The 12993-nt window shown below is 37.6% G+C and overlaps 1 protein-coding gene across 2 annotated transcripts in view; it reads right to left on the bottom strand.

The window, feature by feature from the left end:
- The window catches only part of BTLA (B and T lymphocyte associated), a 61569-nt gene extending 48620 nt beyond the window's left edge, over positions 1-12949 (bottom strand). Inside the window, exons 1-2 of one of the 2 annotated variants that reach the window (XM_057306565.1) lie at positions 8673-12949; positions 8132-8217 (exon numbers count right to left, since the gene is read on the bottom strand). The gene's annotated coding sequence lies outside the window, so the exon portion shown is untranslated. The remainder of the gene's footprint in view (positions 1-8131; positions 8218-8672) is intronic. The other variant, XM_057306567.1, reaches the window with a different exon arrangement.
- Positions 12950-12993: the final 44 nt, after the last annotated feature.

Genomic DNA, 12993 nt, shown 5'->3' with positions numbered 1-12993 from the left:
CTAAAGTGTGTGTGTGTGTGTGTGTGTGTGTGTGTGTAGGCACAGAGGTAGGAGACAGTTGGATAGAAAAAAAAAAAAAAGGAAAGAAAGGAGGGTAGGGAGGAGGAGGAGAGGAAAAGACAGAAGGGAGAGAAGGAAGGAGATCTTCCCAAGCTCTATCCACCCAAGAAGCCTAAGAACTATGACCAACCCTGTAGCAATGAGCATCTCTAATACCAGAATTCTGGTCTTGACACCATTTCCCACTTAAAAACAAAACAAAGCAAACAAACATAACAACTCAAAACCAGGGCCTGTTGGAGAAACAGTTAATTCAGAGTCTCGGGCAGGAAATATACAAAATAAACCTAGAACATCTTGTCAGAAAGAGAGCAAGGAAGCTATGAAAGATTACTAGGTTGTATCAGAAGGATTTGGAGCAAACTTGAAGAGGCTCCTAATGGCCAAAGGTAGGACAATTGAGCATTTAAATAGATAACTGCAATTTATTAAAATCTCTCAAGTGTGAGGAAAGAAGTGAGCAGGGAGAGAATAGAAAGCAGGGTGCCCATTCTAGCAAGACCAAGGGAGAAAATTTCATGTCAGTTTGAGGGTTTAGTCATCTACAGTGGATTGAGCATAGTGATACTGAACCATGACTGTGTTTACAAACATGAATCTGGGACGATCTATTACTTAAGAACAATGAGAACAGCCATGAGCCTGCTGAAGCCTTTACCCAGAGTCAGGGCAGGCTTACTGCTACTAAATAAAGTTTGAAGGAATGGTGAAGGATAAAAATAAAGTGATGTTTTGATTATAATGCATGTGACTTGTTTATTCAATGTACCAGTTACATGCATAAAACTGAACACTGCCCCCATGGAGTGGATAATCTAGGAAAGATTTTACATGTACACAAATAACTATAATGTAAAATGTTAAGACATTAATGCCACAATGGAGACAAAATCAAAATTCTATAGTTCGGTAGACAGAAATATCATGTCTGACAATGGTGAGAGAGGAGTAGGATCTGAGCTGGTCTTTAAAGGATGAGTGGCATGTGGTGGGCAGAGATGAGAGGGAGAAGGTGCTAGCCTGAGGAAAATAGCTGGAAGAGAAATCCAGCATAGGAAAGTGCAGGGAGTGTTTTAAATCTCAATAGGAAATTCCAGTTGTCTGGAGAGGAAGGTGTGTGATGGAGGAGTGAGAGACAAGGCTAGACAGATGGATTGGGACCAGGCAACTGGACAGGACTTCATCACCAGTGTGAAGGTTTGGAATTTATCTTAGAGAGTCATTCAAAGTTTTTAAGTGGGATAAAGTCCTACCCACTAAGAGCATTTTAAGGTACAGGAAAGATAGGTTCAAAGAAAGAGCATGCAGAAGCAGAGAGACCAATGAGGAGGCCATCTCAGTCATTAAAGAATTGAGCTGCCATGGTGGCAGTGGGGGTGGAAAGGAAGAAGGAAGTGCCAGGAATATTTTGAATGAAAACTCAAAATTGATTTTGGATGAATGATTAGATAAGGAGTTGAGAAATTTGAAGCAGGTAAGGATAACTGAATCTACGTGATTGGAAAAAGCTGTGATTGGAGAGGAGCGAATTTTGTGCTTCTTAAACTTGAAGTATGTTGACTGGGAGGAGCAGGACAATTGAAATGAGAAACTGGAATCAGCCAGGGGCTGGGCAGGAAACAGTTTTGTGAGATAGGCTCATAATGCAATTCAGGGGGAATAAATGAGAACTCAAAGGGAGTGTACAGCAAGAAAAGAAGGGAATGGATGACAGGCCCTTGGGAGAGGCTGACGTTTGGTGAGGGTAGGAGGAATCAACAGAGGGTAGGGCAGAGACCTGGTGCAAATTCTCTGGCATATGCCGGAGTCTCCCAGGGCTTGGGCTGCCCCACAGTATAGATTATATCGACCTACCCCTTCCATCAGGCCTACTTGAGAGATGGCACACTATAGAGCAGCGCTTCACAATCTGTGATGAAAGGCCAGTTTTTCCTTTCCAATTTGTCGGAACCAATACTTCTGTAAAATCAGTATGAGTCAATAACGAAAAAAACAAATGATCAAGAGCTTGGATGTTTTGGCAATGTCAACCTGCTGTGAAATTTTCTGAAAGCTTACTTTCAATTTCTGTGCTTACATTGTGGTAAATATAAATACCAACATATCCAAGTAGTGCTAAGAGGAACTGACACCAAGACAGTATGCTATTTCCAGTTCTGTTATTAGCACTGTGACTATAGGCAAGCCTCTTAACTTTTCTGGGCTTACATTCCCTTGTTTGTAAAGTAAGACGATTATATTTGCCCTACGAAGTCTAGATGGTATGGTGTTTAAATGTTAGTTGACACTGAAATGGCCTAAATTATCATTCTGCCCATACTCACTTTCATGCCAAAGTGGGAAAGAACTATTTTCTTCTCCTGGGAGCCTTTCCCCTTCTCCTAATGTTTTGAAGTGTATGCTGTGTTTTGAGGCTGGAAGGCTGGTCAGGAAGAAGGACTTCAGGGAGCCAGATTTTCTGCAAAACTATTCTGAGCTAATCTCTAGTTGATTCTAATCATGGCACATCAAAATCACAGGAAATCTAAAACAAAAACCTGAATCTGAACCACAGGCCCCAGTGTACATAACAGGATCCATGATTCACCAGCTCAGGATTCCAGGCTACAGTGTGCGCACTTCCACATGCCCCAGTCAACCTGAAATGGTCAGTGGTGTTTATCATATCCTGTTCATCTTATAGGCTAATGCTAAACATAGTGCTAGGCATACAGTAGATGCCCAATAAATCTTTCCCAAGTAAATAAATGAACGAATGTGAATGCCTCATGTCCTTCAAAAGCCTTCTACACCCCAGGCTGACACTAACTTCTTCTTTATTCAGTGTCCCCCTAGCACTTCTTCTGTGAAGAAATTACCTGTTTCCTGTCATTTGCTAAAGGAATTGTGATTCACATCTCTAAAAAATGCCAATTTGGACTGAACTGTGGCCCTCCTCCTTCCCCAAATTCATGTTAAAGCCCTAATTCCCAATGTGACTGTATTTGGAGACGGGACCTATACGGAGGTTTTTAATAAAGGTTAAGAAAAGTAATAACAATAAGGCCTTAATCTGATAGGGCTGGCACTCTTAAAAGAAGAGGAAGACATCTCTCAATCTCTCTCTCTCACTCTCCCTGCACAGCATAGAGGAAAGGCCATATGAAGACATAGAGAGAAGACAGCTATCTGTAGATCAATAAAAGACTCCTCACGAAACAGAATTTGCCAGTATCTTGATCATGAACTGTGAAAAACTAAATTTTGTTGCTTAAGCCACCCAGTCGGTGGTGTTTTGTTATGGCAGCCCAAGCAGACTAATACAATGCCCTTCCCTGATCTCTCTCATGCATGCATCAGATGATGGAACAAAAGTAGGTCAATAACAGCAAGAAAACAGGAATATTCACAAATACATGAAAACTGAACAACTCTTGTACAACAATTGAGTCAAAAAGGAAATCAGAAGAAAATTTAAAAACATCTTAAGACAAACAAAATGAAAACAAAACATAGCAAAACCTATGGGATGCAAGAAAAGCAGTAATAAGAAGGACATTCATAGTGATAAATGGTTGAATTAAAAAAGGAAGATCACAAATAGATAATAAGTTTACACCTCAAAGAACTAGAAAAAGAATAAACTAGGCTCAACATTGGCAGAAGAAAGGCAAATGAAGGTCAGAGCAGGAAAAAAAAGACCCAAGGGGGTAAAAGATATGTACCCACAAAAACTATATAATATTGATGAAAGAAATTGAAGATGACACAAAAAAATGGAAAGATATTCTGTTTACGGATTGAAAGAATACTGTTAAAATGTCCACACTACTGAAAGCAATCCATATTTTCAATACAATCCTTATCAAAATTCCAATGGTATTTTTCATAGAAACAGAAAAAACAAGCCTAAAAATTCATATAGAAGTACAAAACACCTTGAAAGCCAAAGCAATCTTGAGCAAGAACAAAACTGGAGACATCACATTGCTTGCTTTCAAACTGTACTGTAAAACTACAGTAATCAAAATAGTATGGTATTGGCATAAAATCAAACACACAGACCAATGGAATAGAATCAAAAGCCCAGAAATAAACCCACACATACATGGTTAAATTTTCAACAAAGATGTCAAGAATAAACAATGTGGAAAGGAGAGTTGCTTCAATAAATAATATTGGGGAAACTGGATATACACAAGCAAAAGAATGAAATTGGGACCCCTACCTTATACCATACACAAAAGTCAACAAAATATAATAAAGACCTGTACATAAATAAGACCTGAAACCATTAAACTCCTAGAGGAAAACATAGTAGGTAACGTTCTTGACATTGGTCTGGCACTGAATTTTTGGATTTGCCACCAAAAGCTAAGGCAACAAAAGCAAAAATAAACAAGTGGGACTACATCAAACTAAAAAGCTTCTGTACAGCAAAGGAAAGCATCCACAAAAGGAAAAGGCAACCTATGAAGTAGGAGAAAATATTTACAAATGACATATCCAATAAAGGGTTAATATCCAAATTATATGAGAAACTCCTACAATTCAATAGCAAAGACCCCCCCACATATTCTAATTTAAAAAATGGTCAAAGGACTTGAAAAGACTTTTTTTTCCAAATAAGACAAACAACTGGCTAGCAGGTACATGAAAAGATGCTCAACATCACTAATCATTAGGGAAATGCAAATCAAAACCACAATAAAATATCATCTTACACCTGTTATGACAGTTATTATCAAAAAGAAATAAGTGTTGATGAGGATGTGGAGATAAGGGACCTTGTGCACTGTTGGTAGGAATGTAAACTGGTACAGGCACTATAGAAAACAAGTTGGAAGTTCCTCAAAAAATTAAAAACAGAACTACCATATGATCCATATATCTCATTTCTGGGTATACTCTAAACAAAACAAAATCATTATCTCAAGGAGATATCTGTACTCTCATTGTAATTGTAGCATTACTTATGATAGTCAAGATATTGGAACAACTTAACTATCCTTCAAAGGATGAATGGATAAAGAAAATGTAAGATACACACACACACACACACACACACACACACACACACACACACAATGGAATATTATTCAGCCTTTAAAAAGGAAATCTTGTTATTTGCAACAATACGATGACTCTGAAGGGCATTTCACCAAATGAAATAAGCCAGATAACAAAGATGAATAACATACATTTTCACTTATATGTGGAAATTAAAAAAAAAAATCAAACTCATAGAACTAGAGCAGATTGGTGGTTGCCAGGCGCTGGGGGAAATAGGGAGAGATTGGTGAAAAGGCATATTAACTTTCAGTTATAAGATGAATAACATATCAAGATCTAATGTATTGTATGGTGACTATAGTTGTTAATACTTTATTGTATAATTGAAATTTAGGTAAGAGAGTAGATTTTAAGTGTTTTCATCACCTCCCACAAAATGAAATATGTGAGTGAGGTGATGGATTTGTTAATTGTGAGAATTCATTTACAATTTATTTATATATCAAATCATCACTTTGTATACTTTTTTAAAAAGATTTTATTTATTTATTTATTTGAGATAGTGTGAGCAAGCACATGAGCTGGGGGGAGGGGCACGGGGAGGAGGGCCAGAGAGAGCGGAGAGAGAATCCCAAGCAGATTTCTGAGAGCCAGAGCCAGATGTGGCCTGATCCCACCATCCAAAGATCATGACCTAAGCCGAAATCAAGAGTTGGGCACTCAACTAAGCCACCCAGGCACCCCCACTTTGTACACTTTAAATACATCATCATTTGATCAATTATACCTTGATAAGACAAAAAGAATTTTAGTCCATTTCCCTCATTTTAGAAAGGTAGATATGAAGGTCAAGAGAGGTGTTAGGAGATTGAAACTGCAAATTATAAAAACGAAAAATATTTGTAAACCACATGGCTGATAAAGGGTTAATAACCAAAATAAACTGGATGTGTCGGTTTTTCAGTAAATGGAGGGATGAGAATCTCAAACATATTGGAGGTTCAGCAACATCATGCATTTCCTTCCTCCATTACAAAAAAAATTCAAGAGAGGGAGAAGTGATTTCAGTAACTGCCATCTCCAGTATGCTTGAGTACTTAAAGTTTGTGCTATTCTACTGCCCTCTGCTGGATGTATGTGATACTTGTAACCTCAAAACTAGTTCTAGAGTGGTAGCAATAGTAATCATTATCATACCAGCAGCAACATTAAAGGTAAAGCACTGTACTAAGTGCTTTACATGTACTATCTTATTCAGTCCTCTTAATAACTCTATGGCTAGAAAATTGCTATTCTCTAGGTGAGGAACCTGGAGGTTCAAAGGCAAGCAACCCGACTAAGTTTACACAACTAAAGGGAACTGGGAATTAAATACTAACTCTAGAGACCAGTACTTACTTATCTCCTGTTTACTAAAACGTTCATGCTCCCAACTGTATTGGAGATAAATCTGGAAAGGATTATCATTTGAGACTTGTTGATTCACTGATTAATAATGGAATCAAGAAAAGGACTTTTATTCTAAAAAGCCCAAATATCTTCTAATTTTTCTCTCTCAAGCCCCCAAATTATTCAAAAAGGAAGTTTACTCAATTAAAAGCAGGACAAAGTGTTTCTTAGGGCTTCTCAATGTGTGATCCATGAATCTCCTGCATTAGAATCATGTGAGTTGCTGGTTCAATATGCAGAATCCCAGGCGCCAGGATGTACTGTGGAGGTAGAGGGAACAGGACTTGTCACTGACACGTGGTATTTGTTACTACTGTAGGCATGGACAGAAAAAGGAAGCAAAGATGATTCCTAGGATTTTTTGCTTAGCAACTGGATTGGTAGTAATGACATTAACTGAGATGGAAGATTGGAAGAAGATTGGGTTTTTACTGTCAGCAGCCCAGTTGTGGTAGTTGGTGTTTGGTAGTGGATATAAAACTGGGAGTTTTGGTTTAGACATGTTAAGTTTGTAACGTCAATAGGTAGCCAAATAAAAATGGAAAACAGCAGAAACCACAAAGGAAATAACTGAGATCCAATTTTTTGATTCAGAACTGTATTTAAGACCTATCCATATTGTGTCATGTTTATCTATTCTAATTGCTGTACAGTACCTTGTAACCCTACCAATGAAAATGGCCAGATCGCTTCCAACTCCTGTTACCACAAACAATATAGCAAAGGCAACCTCACAACCATCCCCTAGTAAAATAATAATATATAGATTAGTCCTTGTCCTCAGTTCTTGACACAGGGATCCTAAAACTCTTAGAAATTCCTAAGTGATAAGAACACTAAGAGCATCTTTTGTTCTACTGAGGTGATTCTGGATGGTTCTTAGTTGGCTGCTGGTCACCAGAAAGACTGAGCTATGATTAGAAGTTTGGAATTTTCAGTACCACACCTCATCCTCTAGAAAGGGGAGAGGGACTAGAAATAGAATCATGCCTATGTGAGCAAGTCTTCAGAAAACCTCAGTAGTAAAAGATTCAGAGAGCTTCGAGTTGGCTGAACACATTCACACTGGGAGGGTGAGGCACCCCAACTCCACAAGGATAAAAGCTCTTGTGCTCAGGACCCTCCCAGACCTTGCCCTATGTATCTCTTCATCTGGCTGTTCATCTGTATCCTTTATCATATCCTTTAATAAACTGGTAAACATAAGTGTTTCTCTGAGTTCTGTGAACCACTTTAGCAAATTAATCGAATCTGAGGATATTGTGGGAACCTTTAATTTTGTAACCAAATCAGACATAATTTGTAACCTGGGGACCTATCACTTACTGTTGGTATCTGAAGTAGGGTGGGCACAGTTTTGTGGGATGGAGCCCTTAACCTGTGGGTCTGATACTATCTCCAGGTAGTGAGAATGGAGTTAAATTGGGGGACACCCAACTGGTGTCACAGAAAACTGCTTGGTGCTGGAAAAAACTTCTACACATTTGGTAACTAGAAGTAAAGTGTTCTACATGAGAAACAGGTGGAAAACTGAGTTTGTCTAATACATCCCTATAAGGTCTTCTGCAACCGTTTCTTTGATTATACACTCAAGAGTGAGACATTCTTAATTTGACGAGGTACTACCTACCAGATTCTCTCCTAAGATGGCTGAATCCGTTCACACTCTAGCAGTGCACAGGGTTGGTTCCAATATCTTCACATGTCTTTGAATGCCTGTCATTATCAAAACAAATGTTTGCCAACTAAACAGGTATAAAGAAGCATCTTCCTTTAACATCTTTCTGGTAAGTTTATCTTAATACAGTTCTTAGCTCTTGGGGGTTTTCTTCTATAAATTGCCTATTCAAACATATTTTATATTTAAAAAAAATTAGAATTCGTGGACTTAGTGAATCTAAAAGACGGCCCACAGTAATCCTTGCCTCATGGCATTAACGTCTTTGTGTTGTTTCCTTCCACACTGGGTAGGGCAGATCTGCGTAACCAACTGGATATTAAGGAAATTACAGTGTGTAAATTCTCAGAGTAGGTCATAAAAGATGACGGTTTCTGCTTTATTCTCTTACATGACTTGCTCTGGGGGAAGCCCGCTGACATGTCCTGAGGACATTTAAGGAACATTATGGGGAGGTACACAAGGTAAGACGTAGCTACCAGCCAGCACCAACCTGCTGGTCCTCTGGCAAGTGAGAGAGTCTTTTTAGAAGTGGATCTTCTAGAATGTGAAGTCAAGCCTTCGAGTACCTGTAACCATGGCCAACATGCATGATGCAACATCATGAGACCCTGACCCAGAAACGGCTAAGTCACTCCCAAACTTCTAACCTATAGACACTGTAAGAGATAATATGTGCTTATTATTCTCTTAAGTCACTACATTTTGGGGTAATTTGTTATACAAAAGATTAACTGACACCCTGATTGTTCTCTGTTGTTGATTTGTAGGACTTCCCTGCATAGTCTAAAAAGATGAGTCCCCTATCAGTTTTAGACTTTATGAATATCCCCTTCCAAACTACCATTTGTCTATTAAATTTGTTTGTATTGTCTTTTTAAAATCTGTAATTTTGATATAGTAAAATTCATTTATTTTCTGCATAATGGTTCATGCTGGGTAAGGGGAACGGCTGGTAATGTTTAAGACTTCTACATTCTAGGTCACAAGATATTTCCTATATTTTCTTCTAGGAAGTTTTTAATTTCACCCTCTATGGGTGTTTTTGGCCTACTTCTATACTCTCATCAGACCAGGTTGACCTCAATTCAGGCATATATAATTTTTCACTGCAAGAATATGCTCCCTTGTTTGGACGTAGAAAGAGTATAAATTATAAATACAAAGCATTTTCCATCCTGTAGCTTAACAAGTAGTAAGCTTTACCTATGAATAAAACTTACTAGAGCTCATGTGCTTGTAAAAGAATTCCTTCTAACAAGACCGTTTTTCTTACTTACCTAATACTTTAGGAGAATCTAGACTTAAGTTGCTTGGTTGTCTCTCCTTACTTCAAATAGAAGTCCAAATCCTACAAAACAAACTACATTCTTTAAACAACTGAATTTTGCAGAGTGCTTTGGGAGCTCTCAAGTCATTATCACACTATCCTGTATTTTCAGGATAAGTCATTCATGTGCAGAGGTCAGAATAAAAATAACCACCACTTGGCTTAACTGAATATATCTTGAAATCGGTGTTAAAAAAACATGAAGACTTTTGCCTCAAGATGCAGAGACCTGGAAAAAGTTATTTCTTCCATCCTTGCAGCAAAAAAAGAATAAAACTGGCTTCAAATTTAAGACTTCATGTGAATCCACAGGAGACCTAAGGTTGCAAAGGAAACAACCGATCCAAAGTCTTTCCTGCAGGAAAAAGGAGAGGTGACATAAGCCCACCTGAGGTAGTATAGCTGGAATAGCCGGCAAACAGGTGAAGGCAGACTCCAGAATGGCAAAAACTGTGAACCCTTGGGACCAAAGATACTGGGGGGAGTCCACATTGTCTCATAGGCTCTTCTTCCACTGGCACTCTACCTGGCACTCACAAAAAAGATCAGAAGGAACCCTAAGAAATATCCACTGTGGTGGAGACCCAGGGTAGGGGAATAGCAGCTCTGCACGAGGCTGAAATTCCACCAAGATTCTTCCCCTCTATCTCCACTACAGAACAAAATTCCTTCAAGAATACAAACTATCAAACTCAAGAATAAATAGTAGGTATAAAGAAAGTAATTGTATCTGTATTTAAAACTTTCCAAAAACTCTCAAGGCCCAGATGGTTTTACAGGAAAATTCTAATTCTATGCAGTATCTTCAAGAAAATAGAGAAGGAAAACTTCTCAACTCATATTATGAGGCTAACATTACTGTAAAACCAAAATCAAAGACATGAGAAGAAAACCACTCACAATATCCCTCATAAACATAGATGTAAAATTCATCAATAAAATTTCAGCAAATTGAATCCAGCAGTATATAAAAATAATACATGGTTCATCTGAGGAATGAAAGGCTGTCTTAACAATCAATGTAATCCCTATTACAAACATAATACAAAACACTATATGATTGTTTCAGTAGATACAGAAGACAAATTTGACCAAATCGAACATTTATAATAGAAATGCTCAGCAAACTAGAGACAGAAGGGAGACTCCTTAACCTAATAAATGGCATATACAACTAACATCCTACCTAATGGTGAGAAACTGAGTGCTTTTGCCCAAAGATCAGGAAGAGGTAAGGATGTCCACTCACATTACTCCTAATCAACACTGTATTGGAAGTCATATCCAGTTGAATGAATTAAGAAAAATATAAGATACACAGATTGGAAAGAAAGGAGTAAAACTATATTTGCAGAAGATATGACTATCTATGTAGAAAATCTAAAAGGACTTGCAACGAACAACAGGAACTAAAAACGAATTTGGCAAGGACGCAGAACACAACATCATTATATGAAAGTCAGTTGTATTCCTATTACAAGCAATAAACCATTGGAATCTGAAGATAAGAAACCTAGCAGACACCACCTTAACCAACTGCTTCCTAACATAATGCAAAGAGAAGGGCACACCAGCTCTGTGATATTCTTTTCCAATTTTTTTTTTTTTAAAGATCTTATTTGTCAGAGAGTGAGAGAAAGCACAAGCAGGGGGAGAGGCAGGCAGAGGAAAAAGCAGGCTCTCCGCTGAGCAAGGAGCCTGATGTGGGACTTGATCTCAGGACACTGGGATCATGACCTGAGCCAAAGGCAGATGTTTACACCCAGGCATCCCTTTTCTCAAAATTTTTAACCTCAATCTAATCATGAGAAAACATCAGGTAAATCCAAATCGAGGGGACATTGTCCAAAATTTCTGATCATTACTCTTTGAAAGTATCAAGGTCATGAAAGACAAAGACAGAAACTGTCACAGATTAGAAGGGACTAAGACATGAAAACTAAATGCAATGTAGTATCCTGGACTGGATTCCAGAACAGAACAAAGACATTAAGTGGAAAAACCGGGGGAATGTGAATAAAATATGCAGTTTAGTTAATAGTATGGTATCAATGTTAATTTCTTAGTTTTGATAAACATAATTATGGTTATGGAAGATACTAACATTAGAGGAAGCCGGGGGAAGGATATATAGGACTTGTGATGCTTCAGTAAATATAAAATTATTTCAAAATAAAAAGTCAAAAAAAAAAAAAAGAAAGAAACTATTACCAATTGCTACTATTTATACAAATCAGACATTTAAAAATACCATGAAGCTAATATAAAAAGTAAACTGGTTGCAAAGGCTTTTAAGATTGTCATCCATAATCTGAATTTCAATTTCATCAAAACAACCCATGTTGTCATAAAAATCCTATGAACTTATAAAAACACATTTATATCATTACAAATCCATTTTTGTTGTATGTATTAAGGATCCCTATGAAGATTTCAATTGGAAAAAATATCTGAAACTAAAAAGGTTTGACCAGCAAAATTATTTATGCCACCCAGTAGTGGTAGTGACTGAGATAAATAAGACTGCTAACTTAAAAAGGTTAGAGGTTATTTGTACTTTCGGTAAGATTTAACTGGGAACAAAGGTGGACCATGTGATAATATCTAATAATGGATATCATTTAGATTGAAGGTATTCAAAAATAGAATATATCAGTAAAATCAAGTTGGAAAATAAGAAAGAAAAAGAGCTTGCTGGCTTTATGAGCAAGCAGGATACCTGGTATATTAGGGGATGATGCCCATGTTTGTATCTCCATATCATACCGTATCAGACAGCACCTTAACTCCACCAAGTCATTATCTCTATTAGAGAGACTCCCTTGCAATATAAGAACTGAACTACAATTGGAAAAGGGAGAAAAGTAAAGGGGCACTGAAAGTAAGGAGAGTATTCTTAAATGATGAGAAGAGAGAAAAAAAAACACAACAACTAAGATTCCTTAAAGGCAGGGTTAGCCATTCCATTATGTGCAGAATGGAAAGAACAGGGACAAGAGGCAAAGTATAAAGAGAATGTCCTAATGGGCATTCTGGTCCTACTCTTTCGCTGTCCCACAGAATACATTTGACCTTTCTGAACTACATCCAGACCTACATACTGATGTGATTCAACAGAGACCCTTTTAAAGGCTAATATTCTACTATGCAATCACAATTGGAGAAATAGTCCTGAATCCTTAATATAAAATAATTTTGGTGGTATCAACTTACGAAAACAATCAGGAAACAAGGTGAATATTAGCATATTTCCTGCCACACAGTAAGTGCTTCATAAATATTAGCTATTAGCAGGTAGGAGACTTGAGAAGAGGGGAGAAGGAAAGTAAAAAGAACAGAAGAAGAGAAAGGGAAGGTATGTCTAGCCTGCAGTATTTTTTAGTCCTAGTTCACACTATTACAACACTTTTAATGACTTCCTCATAAATGTAAACCTAAAATACTCTTTTATCATCCTGCAGAAGTTACTTCTTCATTTCCAGGG

Source organism: Ursus arctos, unplaced genomic scaffold (genome assembly GCF_023065955.2).
Source record: "Ursus arctos isolate Adak ecotype North America unplaced genomic scaffold, UrsArc2.0 scaffold_4, whole genome shotgun sequence".
Taxonomy (NCBI): domain Eukaryota; kingdom Metazoa; phylum Chordata; class Mammalia; order Carnivora; family Ursidae; genus Ursus; species Ursus arctos.
This window is presented reverse-complemented; position numbering and strand designations above follow the sequence as displayed.